Below are 10,391 nucleotides of genomic sequence, written 5' to 3'. Positions count from 1 at the left end.
ACGGGAGCAAGAAAAATAGATAAATAAATAGAGAGCACTCAAAGAGCGCATACCTCCGCCAATGCCACTGCCATGAAACAGGATCCGGATACGTGGAGACAGGATCCGGATCCGAATCCGCCCCAAAATTTAATGAGTTCTTTCTTGGCCCATGGCCCACACTTCCACAAATTTTCACTGAAATTCATTGAGAACTTTTGGAGATATTGTGCGGGATACTCCGGGTCCAGACCGTCCCCAAATTTAACCACTTCTTTGGTACACGGCTCACCCTTCCATAAACTTTCATTGAAATTCATTGAGAACTTTTGGAGAGGTTGTCTGGATAAACAGACAGATAGACAGACGAACAGGTCAATACCCTCCTCCAACGAAGTTGGAGGAGATCAAAATACTCTGCTGACAAAAACACAATTCGACTGGTGGTAATCTGGATAAAATAAAAATTCTCTGAAGGTAGTTAGAACACCAAAAAATACCGAGAAGTCTACCGTTCCTTTTAACCCCTGCAATCCGATGAGTATATGAGTGAGGCACTGTGAGGGGGTGTGAGATGGAAAGAGGGCAGTTTAATGGCAGAGTACAAAATGACATGGAGACGAATCATTTAAGACCACCCATTTAGGGATTAAGGCCTCTGGTTATAGCTAGTTAGCTAGCTAGATAGAGAGGTAGATAGATGAACAGATTAATGGACGGCTGGATGGATGGATAGACAGACTGATATTGATAGATAGATAGAATCTGATGACATTTTTTATTCTATTGTTGCTATCTCTAAAGCATTTAATTCATTCTAGTATAGATTTTTCATTAACAGAGTTTAACAAAATCGTTATATAAAAGAGCCTGGAGGTAATATCTACATGAATCTCAAACAGCCAATTATCCGAGGTACGGGGTTCGATGCCATGGTGATATAAAGTTAATGGGGTAATACATACAGAAGGAAGGGTCAATTACCCGCTACTGATATCTACTAACCTGATTTACACCGGTACGTTCAGTCTTTAGTATCATGGAATCTCTCTCTCTTACTTCCCATTCTTCCGTACCAACACTTCCTCCAGTCGCTTCCCACCAAGCGCTACGGATTTGTTCATTCTCTCGCACCAACACTTCCTTTACGCTGATCACACTCTTTCGCACCTACACTTCCTTCACTCTTCCGTAAGAACACTTCCTTCAGTTCCTTTGCACACTTTCGTAAAAACACTTCCTTCACACACTTTCCTAGCAATACTTCCCTCACTTACATCACACACTTTCCTAGCAACACTTCCTTCACTTACGGTACTTCACACTCTTTCTTGGCAACACTTCCTTCATTTACTTCACCCTCTTTCTTAGCAACACTTCCTTCAGTTACTTCAAACTGTTTCTTAACAACACATCCTTCACACTCATTCGTAACAACACTTCTTTCACTTCCTTCAGTATCATTCGTGAAACACTTCCTTCACATTCTTTCGTAAATGCACTTCAATACTTCACACTTTTCCGTAATAATACTTCCTTCATTTTCTTAACTCTCTCTCATACCAACACTTCCTGCAGTCACTTCCCCACAAAAATACTACTAATACTTCCAGACTGTCGTACAAATGCTTTCCTCACCTACTTCCCACTCTCATACCTATACTTCCTTCTTCCTTTTAAAAATCAAGTGGGTCAATCTTTCGTACCTACACTTCCCTCAGGTTTCTAAGTTCTCTATACAGACAATTTTCTTATGAGTGATGTCTGATCAGGAATACAAAATTTTTAATGAGTTTTGGAGTCACATATGATTTTCATTTCCTATTGATATGAACTTTATTTTTTTCCTATCAGCACACTCCACAAATTCCCCTTAAAAATCTACAGCTCTACAGCCAATTTTCAGAAGGGTCTGATTTAAAGAAGAAGGTAAATATTAATCATCAGTGTCGAACAAGATTTAATTTTTTCCACTTAACTTTCCGAGGATGATTCCTACTAATGATGCCTGACAACTCAGTCTCTCTCTCTCTCTCTCTCTCTCTCTCTCTCTCTCTCTCTCTCTCTCTCTCTCTCTCTCAGCTTAATCCCAACCCATTCCTTCTCCTCCCGTCACTTCACTTTCCTTTCCCTTCCCTTCCCGTCTCGTCCAGTGTGTCCCGTCCCTTCCCTTTCCTTTCATTCTCATTTCTCCCTTTCTCTTTTCATTCCCTTCCCTTCCCATCCTTGCTTCCCCTTTCCCCTCCTTCCCTTTCTTGCCTTTCCCTTCTCTTCCCCTCCTTTCCCTTTCTTTCCCTGCCTTTCCTTCTCCTCTCACCCAATCCCAAATCATCCCACCCTATCCCGTCCCGTCCCACCGGTTCCCTTCAATTCAGCCTCGTCGCTCAAGAAAAGGAAAAAAAAAAAAGCACAAAAAAGAAAGAACAAACAAAAACAAATCACATCCAGGTAGAGGCCAGGCAGGTGAGTAGCTCACCTGAGTATTAATGAGGGGGTTCACCTGAAGAGAGAGAGAGAGAGAGAGAGAGAGAGAGAGAGAGGAAAATGAAAGACGAAAAGGACACAACGCAAAGCAAGAAAATATTAAAGCCACGTGTAAGATAATGATAACCAAAGCAAGGAAGGCAGAGATATAGATGAGAAAGGCTTACTCTAAGAAGTGGCGTCAGTAAATGCAAACGAGGAAGCGAATCGGCACAGAAGAGAGAGTGTGGGAAAGTGGGAATAAATTATGAAGGGAAGAGAGAGGCACTGATGGATATGTGTGAAAATGAGAAAATACAGACACCACAGAGAAAGGCTGGGAGAAAGTGAGAAAGTAATGAAAAGGGAATGACTGAATTAATGGTAAAGATGAACGAAAATGAGAGCGAAAGTTGATAGTGGAGAGGTGCGATCGAAAGTGTAAATAAATTAGGAGGGAAGGAAGAGTAAGCGACAATGAGAATATTAAATGAAGGAAAATGCGTCTGAATACAGACAGAGGGAGAGAGGGGAAGAGTTGAAGTAAATTACGAGTAAAGGAAGGGTACGTAAATGAATGAGTACTTACATTGTTTATTCAGCTGGGCAGGGAAATGGAGGAATGAATGAATGAATAAGGCCGTTCCTAGTATTACACGAGAGAGAGAGAGAGAGAGAGAGAGAGAGAGAGAGAGAGAGAGAGAGAGAGAGAGAGAGAGAGAGAGAGAGAGAGAGAGAGAGAGAGAGAGAGACGCGTGGGGAATACAATAAAGAATGCAAAAGAATGCTTGTGAATGTTGATAAATGTTAGGGAATGAAGGGGAATGCATACTGAGGATGTGGGGAATGATGGGAATACTGAAGACGGTAATGCTGGGGTGACGGAAAATGCTAAGGAATGCTGGGAAAGATAACGAGATACAAGGAATGCTAATATCTTGGATGGAGGGAATGAAGAGGCATCCTGAAGAATGATACGGGAATGACGTGGAATTATAAATGCGACTGATGATAAATAATGCTGTGAAAAGATAAGACATACCAGTACTAAGGAATGATAAGGGAATGCTGTGGAATACAAAGGAGTACAAAGGGAAGCAAACAGGAACAGACTTTATGGTCCTTTCGAGGCTGTTTGTTACAGAGTAGACTGTGACTACGAGATCTAACTACATGTTGAAGGATAAGGACAGTGAAGCAAGAAGGCTCCCCCCACCTCCAAACCCTCCAGCTGAAACTAGTAAGAAAAAGTGAGAAAAACCACCATGCAGCATGGAAAAACTGACATGGGAATTTCATAGGAAAGACTGGAAAGGAAAAGTTACATTCTATAATACTTAATTTATAAGCTACCAGTATGAATAACCTGAAAGAGAAAGTAGTAAAGTAAAATGAATAATCGAATAAATAAATAATGCAGAACACTATGTTGAGTTAACGGGGGCGTGTGCGGACACAGCGTGGAAATTGCACAGCGCACAGTGTGGATGTTCAGGGGTGGTGTGGCAGCCTTGCCTGGCGCTATTAAGGTAGGCAGCAGTCAATCAGGCCCCAGCTCCGTTCATTCCACTGAAACTAGGAGCGTTCCCATGCAGGACAAGCACAGGTCACCTCCTGAAGCAGTGACCCCTGGTACATTAAAAAAAAATCCCGATGGTGGTCACTTGACTAACAGGGACCCTCAGTGATTCACAGCCCATCACAGGTCGAAAGTATGAGTAGTGACCGTTAACTCAGGGCTATCTGTGCAGATCCTAGTCTGTGCATATATTTGCATTCAATAAATTGATCCAGGCTCTAAAAACAATAAAATAAGATAATATAAAATAAAAAATTATACACATACGTCTTTTATTCGGGAGTAAACATATTAATCTGGGGGTTAGACAACAAATACTTATCGAGGCGACCTTTAAAGGTCAGTATTGAATTAGAATTTATTACATTAAAGGGGAATTTATTCCATATATTTACAACTCTATTGAGAAAGAAATACTTAGCTTCATGCGACTTGAATCGTTTGCCAATTATTATATGCCCATTGCCTCTAGTATAATTCGAATGATCAACTGTGAAGCATTTATCAACATCCATGTTATCATGTCCTTTGACTATTTTGAATACAGTACTTGAATTAGATCTCCTCGTAACCTCCATTTAGTTAGGTTAAATACAGTAGATTCAGGGCTTCTAAACGTTCCTAGTATGGTTTATTTCTCAGTCTAGGTATCATCTTTGTCATCCTTCGCTGCACTCTTTCAAGCTTTTCCATATCCTTTTTATAATACGGTGACCAAAACTGAACGCAATACTCCAAGTGTGGGCATACTAAGGAATTATGCAAAGTGAGGACAATATTATCGGATTTATATTCAAATGCTCTACCTATGAATCCAATCAATTTATTGGCTTTTTTCACAGCTTCTGTGCATTGTTTGCTTGGTTTCAAATCGTTTGTTATTATAACTCCTAAGTCTTTTTCATGGTTTACCCTATCAAGTTGGACATTATTCATGCTATAACTAGCTCTTACATTTTTACTGCCAATGTTTAGCACTTTGCATTTATTAATATTGAAATCCATTTGCCAAACTTGGGCCCAGTTAAACAATCGATCAAGATCTCTCTGAACTGCCTGCCTTTGCAGTGCTGTATCTGCTCTGTTACCTATTTTAGAATCGTCAGCAAATTTTGAAATTTTACAACATAACCCTTCATCAATATCATTGATATATAGTACGAAAAGAATAGGACCTAATACTGAACCCTGTGGCACTCCACTTGTAACTTTTATCCAGTCTGACTCTTTTCCGTTTATCACAACTCTTTGCTTTAGTCTGGTGAGCCAATCTTCTACCCACCTGAGAACACTGCTGCTGAAACCATGTGCCTTTAGCTTCTGAAGGAGTCTTTTGTGTGGAACTTTGTCAAAAGCATTTTGAAAATCGAGGTACACAACATCAACAGATTTAGTGTCGTCATACATGCTCAGTATATCACTCAAAAAGTCAAGCAGATTCGTAAGACAAGAGCGATTATTATGAAAACCATGATGAGAATCTTTGATGAGACTGTTTGATCCTAAGTGTTTCACAAACTTATCTCTGATAATAGTTTCAAGCAATTTGCAAATCACTGATGTTAAACTAATTGGGCGGTAGTTTTCTGGCTGTGCTCTGTTGCCTTTTTTGAATAGTGGGATTACATTAGCAAGTTTCCATTCATGTGGCACCTTACTGCTTTTAAATGATAAGTTAAAAAGTTCAGATAAAAGCTTTGCAACTTCATTCTGTAGTTCCTTCAGAACATGTGGAGATATTTTGTCCGGTCCTGGTGTTTTATTCTCTTTTAATTTGCTAATTGCAAGAAGTACATCGTGATCACTAACTGTAATGTCAGTGATTATGTTGTCCTTTTCTATAGGAATGGGGGAAACAGCAGGAATCGTAAGTATATTTTCTGTAGCAAATACTGACGATAAGAAAGTATTGAGAATTTTTGCCATCATAGTTTCATCATCAGTGTGCTCTCCGATATCTGTGATTAAGGGACCAATTGTCGGAGTTATTATCTTTTTGCTTCCTATGTAACTGAAAAATTCTTTGGGATATGATTTACTGATACTTGCAATATGTGCCTCAAGATTTTTCTTACTGCATTTAATTATTTTTTTTGCTTTCTGTCGAAGGGCATCGTATTTATATTTATCATTTTGACTTTTTGTGGTATTATAATTTTTATATGGAAAATTTTTTGCTTCTAGACAATGTTTAATGTCGGAGTTCCACCATTTGGGTTTAGAATTTTTGTCAGGCCTTCTGTTGCACATTGGAATACATAACCTGACAGCACTGTTGAGAGTTTCTGTAAAATAATTCCACGCATCATTGATATCTAAAGTTTTGGCAATAGGATGCCAGTTACCTGCACCAACAATTGACTTTAATTTCTTAAAATTTGCCCTCTTAAAGTCAGGCACTTTCTCGCAACTGGCCCTGACAATGTCTTCACTGATTTTAATGTTAAATGTAACTGTGCAATGATCACTTGTACTAAATTCTTCTCCTACAATAACATTACTCACTACATTTTCTGATGTGGCTAAGACAAGATCTAGGATGTTAGATCCACGTGTCGGATAATTTACAAATTGATACAGAGAACTTTCCTGCAAGTTTGTATATAGGTCTAACCCAGTGTGTGAGGATAGCGCTTCTCCCCATTTTGGAACTGGTAAATTAAAATCACCAAATATTACAGTGCTTTGCATACAAGATATTTTGGCAATTTGATTGTAGATTTCATTATCAATGTTGAGTGGCTGACCAGGTGGACGATAAATTAACCCAAGTGTGATTTTATGACAAGATTCAATCCTAAGCTGAATATAAATAGTGTCAATGTTTTCAATACATGGTTTGGTAATTACGACTGGATGAAATCCTGATTTAATATATAACAACACACCGCCCCCTGCTCCATTCTTCCTTTCACTACTGAAAATGTGATAGCCTGGTAAATTAAACTCTGCTAGAAAATCTCTTTGCTCAGTATTTAGCCACGATTCTGTTATACCAATTACGTCATAATCTTCAGTAAAGACAAGGGCCTCTAAATCAGAGAATTTATTACGCAGACTACGCGCATTCACAAGAAGAGCTTTAATGTGTTTTCGTTTCCGATGTGTGAAGCTTCCATTACTTATTGATTCACTGGATCATATGACATCTACGTTTGCCTCCCTTGATGCTTGTTTTTTCTCCAGAAAAAATTTATTGCATCACTAACCAAACGACCGAGACGGGCAGAACCAATGGCATTCAAGTGTATTCCATCATTTGCAAATAGTGTTCACTGCTCATAAAACTGGTTCCATGTGTCAATGAACTCAACTCCTTCCTGCAGGCAAAGTGACCTGATCCTATTATTTATACTAAATACTTTACTGAAGAAGGCATTCCCTGTACCAATCCTTGGGAGTATTCCTGAAATTAAGATGTTGTTAGTTTTCTCCTTGTAGAATCGAATCATCCTTTTGTACTCCTCTATCAGCTCCTCTGATCGGGGGCGTACGACATCATTTGTACCTGTATGAATGATAACTAGGCTGTTATATTCCGCATTCTCAAAAACGTCATCCACAGCCTCCGTTATGTCGTCTACTCCTGCACCTGGGATACAAAAACGCTTTCGTTTAGAGGATGCCCTGCCGCAAAATTCAACCAACTGACCACGGATGATGAAGTCCCCCACAACCCGTGCCTCATGGGGCTCTTCCTCTACTTCTGCAAGAATCTGAAACTTGTTGTATGTTGTTATATGTTGTTACTGGAATGATGCTCCTTTTCCTTGTAATCCTTGCACCATTCCGCACTGGCTGGAACTCATTCTGTATGGTGGGGGAAGAAGTAAGTACAGCAGGAGGGGGATGGTCAGCCTGTATTGCAGTTGGTCTAGCGGTGACATTACCCTCTGCAATGTGTCCGACATTACTTGCAATGAATTCCTCCAGCACATCAACTTTTTGGGTCAGGCTGTTAATTTTGTTTGTAGCCTCAGTCAGCTCAGTCAGCTTGTCTTCCAGGCTCTGACATAGTTTGCACATCCTGCAAACAAAGGTGCGGTCCGTATAAAAGGATCCGGTGAAACTACCGGAGCAGGTTACGCAAATGATGTTCCGCGGCATTCTGAAATGCAAGGTAACTGTGAGGATTTATGAGAGAAAAAGAATCCGATAATACTGATTAGTACCTGGAAGAGATATTGGAACAAGAATAAGTTACATATACAAAACCTGCTAGAACAGTGACAATTTATGGAATGGTTACAGGTTTTACTGGTGGGGGTCTTGTTGCTGTTTAGAACTGTACAGGAAAAGCTACCTTACTGGTTAGTAATACGCCTGTTACAAAGAATGGAAAGCTAACCGTTACCTGGAATGAAGAACTAAAATTATACAACCTGAAATACAACAACAATGAAGTCACAACAGAGTCTTACAGTACACAGATAAGTTTATTATCACCTGAAAAGTTACAACATATGAAAATACAATTAAATCTTACCTGTAAGGTTAACTGTAAACCTGGGACATAACCTGTTTTCACTTGTAAAAAAAAAATAACTAAGGGAACAGTACTCACTCACTCACACACTGTGCACAGGGGAATGCTTAACACTAAATACACCAAGTATACTGTACCAGACTGCAGTCGTTTACATCTACCAACACAACGGCGCCAACCACAGTCACAACTGATTGCCATAAACTGCTTAAATCGTCACAAATATCTTTCCCACACTACTGTTAGTACACAACAATTACACTGAACTGATTTGGAATGCTGGGAATGCTAAAGAATACAAGGAAACATTAAGTAATGTTGGGAAATGCTGAGAAATGGTTGAGAAGACAAAGGAATAGTGAGGAATGTTGAGGAGGGCTAGGGAATGCTGCACAATGTTGGAGAATGCAAAGGAATGTGTGCAAATCCTTAGAAAAATTGGGAAATGATAGGGAATGTCGAGGAGTCTTGGAGAATGAAGGGAAATGATGCGGAATGATAAGGAATGTTGAGTAATGCTTGGATATGACTGGATATGCTATTGAAGGATTGGATTCCTGGGGAAAGCAGGGGAATGCCAAAGAAAGTAGGGGAATCTCAGGGAATGCCGAGGAATGTCAGGGAATGCCAGAGAATGCAGGGGAATGCCAGGGCATGCAGGGGAATGCCAGGGCATGCAGGGGGATGCCAGAGAATGCAATGGAATGAAGGGGAAGGGCAAACAATTAAGAGAATTCGGGAATGTGACCACCGCACTGGTATTAGATGCTTGTGTGTGTGTGTGTGTGTGTGTGTGTGTGTGTGTGTGTGTGTGTGTGTGTGTGTGTGTGTGTGTGTGTGTGTGTGTGTGTGTGTGTGTGTAATCTTTTATTTTTTATTATTCTTGTTACTATCAGTCAATATTTTTACGCTTTTGGAGAGAATTTGGTCAGATGTTCCCTTCATTAAATCCTTGGTGCCAGTATAAAAGACATAAGGCAACAACGAACTGGGGGGCGAGGAGGTTAATGAGATCACTGGAATATGGAAAACTAACTCCTTCAGCCCGTGGACGTTACTTAATTCAATCCTGTTGCTGCCACTGATGCCGCCTGGTGGTCTAGTGGTTAAAGAGCTGCAGTGGGAGTGACGGCCCTGCACGAGTTCGAGCCCCAAGAAGTGACTGGGGGTTATCGATCAAGTGATGCCACCAAGGGAGTAGGTTGAGTCATTTACCTCTGAATATCTCGGACAACAGGAGCCTCGCCCTAATCCTCTACACCTCAGAGGGGATAGTACTAGATTAGGGGCAGCCAAGGGGTAACACATGAGTTAGTAAGAGCTATATTTCATCCCTCTGGGTTAAGTCTCCAATATGCTGAAAAAAATCGTCTTTAGTTATTAAGAGTAAGTTATACTAGTAACATAAACCCGCCTCCAGCGATGGATTTGATTAATAAGTGTCCTGTCCTCCCACCCACCTACTAACCCACCCACCCAGTGCAGTGTGCCTGGAAGAAAAGTGCTATGGGTGGGATAGCTTCCGGCGACATTAGGAACAGGCTACTGTGCGTGGGGGACGGACAATGTAAATTCGTTATTGTCTGCGGCAGTAGACTGATATGCACAATCTCCTTCAAATAATCTCTTAGCCAATGGAGGACAACGAAACTTATGATGTCATCCCCCTAATTCCCGCCCACTCTCCTGATCAACCAGTGGTATGAGTGGGAATCCGGGACGATCACGTCCCTTCTCTCCACTTCAATGATCAACCAATGGATGGCGCTGTCACTCCCTAAATTCCTGCCAACAGGATGACTCAGCAAGTTTCCATGCACAGAGAGTCAGGTAATCCAGCATTAAAATATACATACTGTATACTAAACTTTACGTACTCAATAA

The sequence above is a fragment of the Coenobita brevimanus genome, chromosome 29 (genome assembly GCF_032717465.1).
Source record: "Coenobita brevimanus isolate Jiangsu-jjx chromosome 29, ASM3271746v2, whole genome shotgun sequence".
In the NCBI taxonomy this organism is placed as follows: domain Eukaryota; kingdom Metazoa; phylum Arthropoda; class Malacostraca; order Decapoda; family Coenobitidae; genus Coenobita; species Coenobita brevimanus.
Note: the sequence above shows the minus strand (reverse complement) of the source record.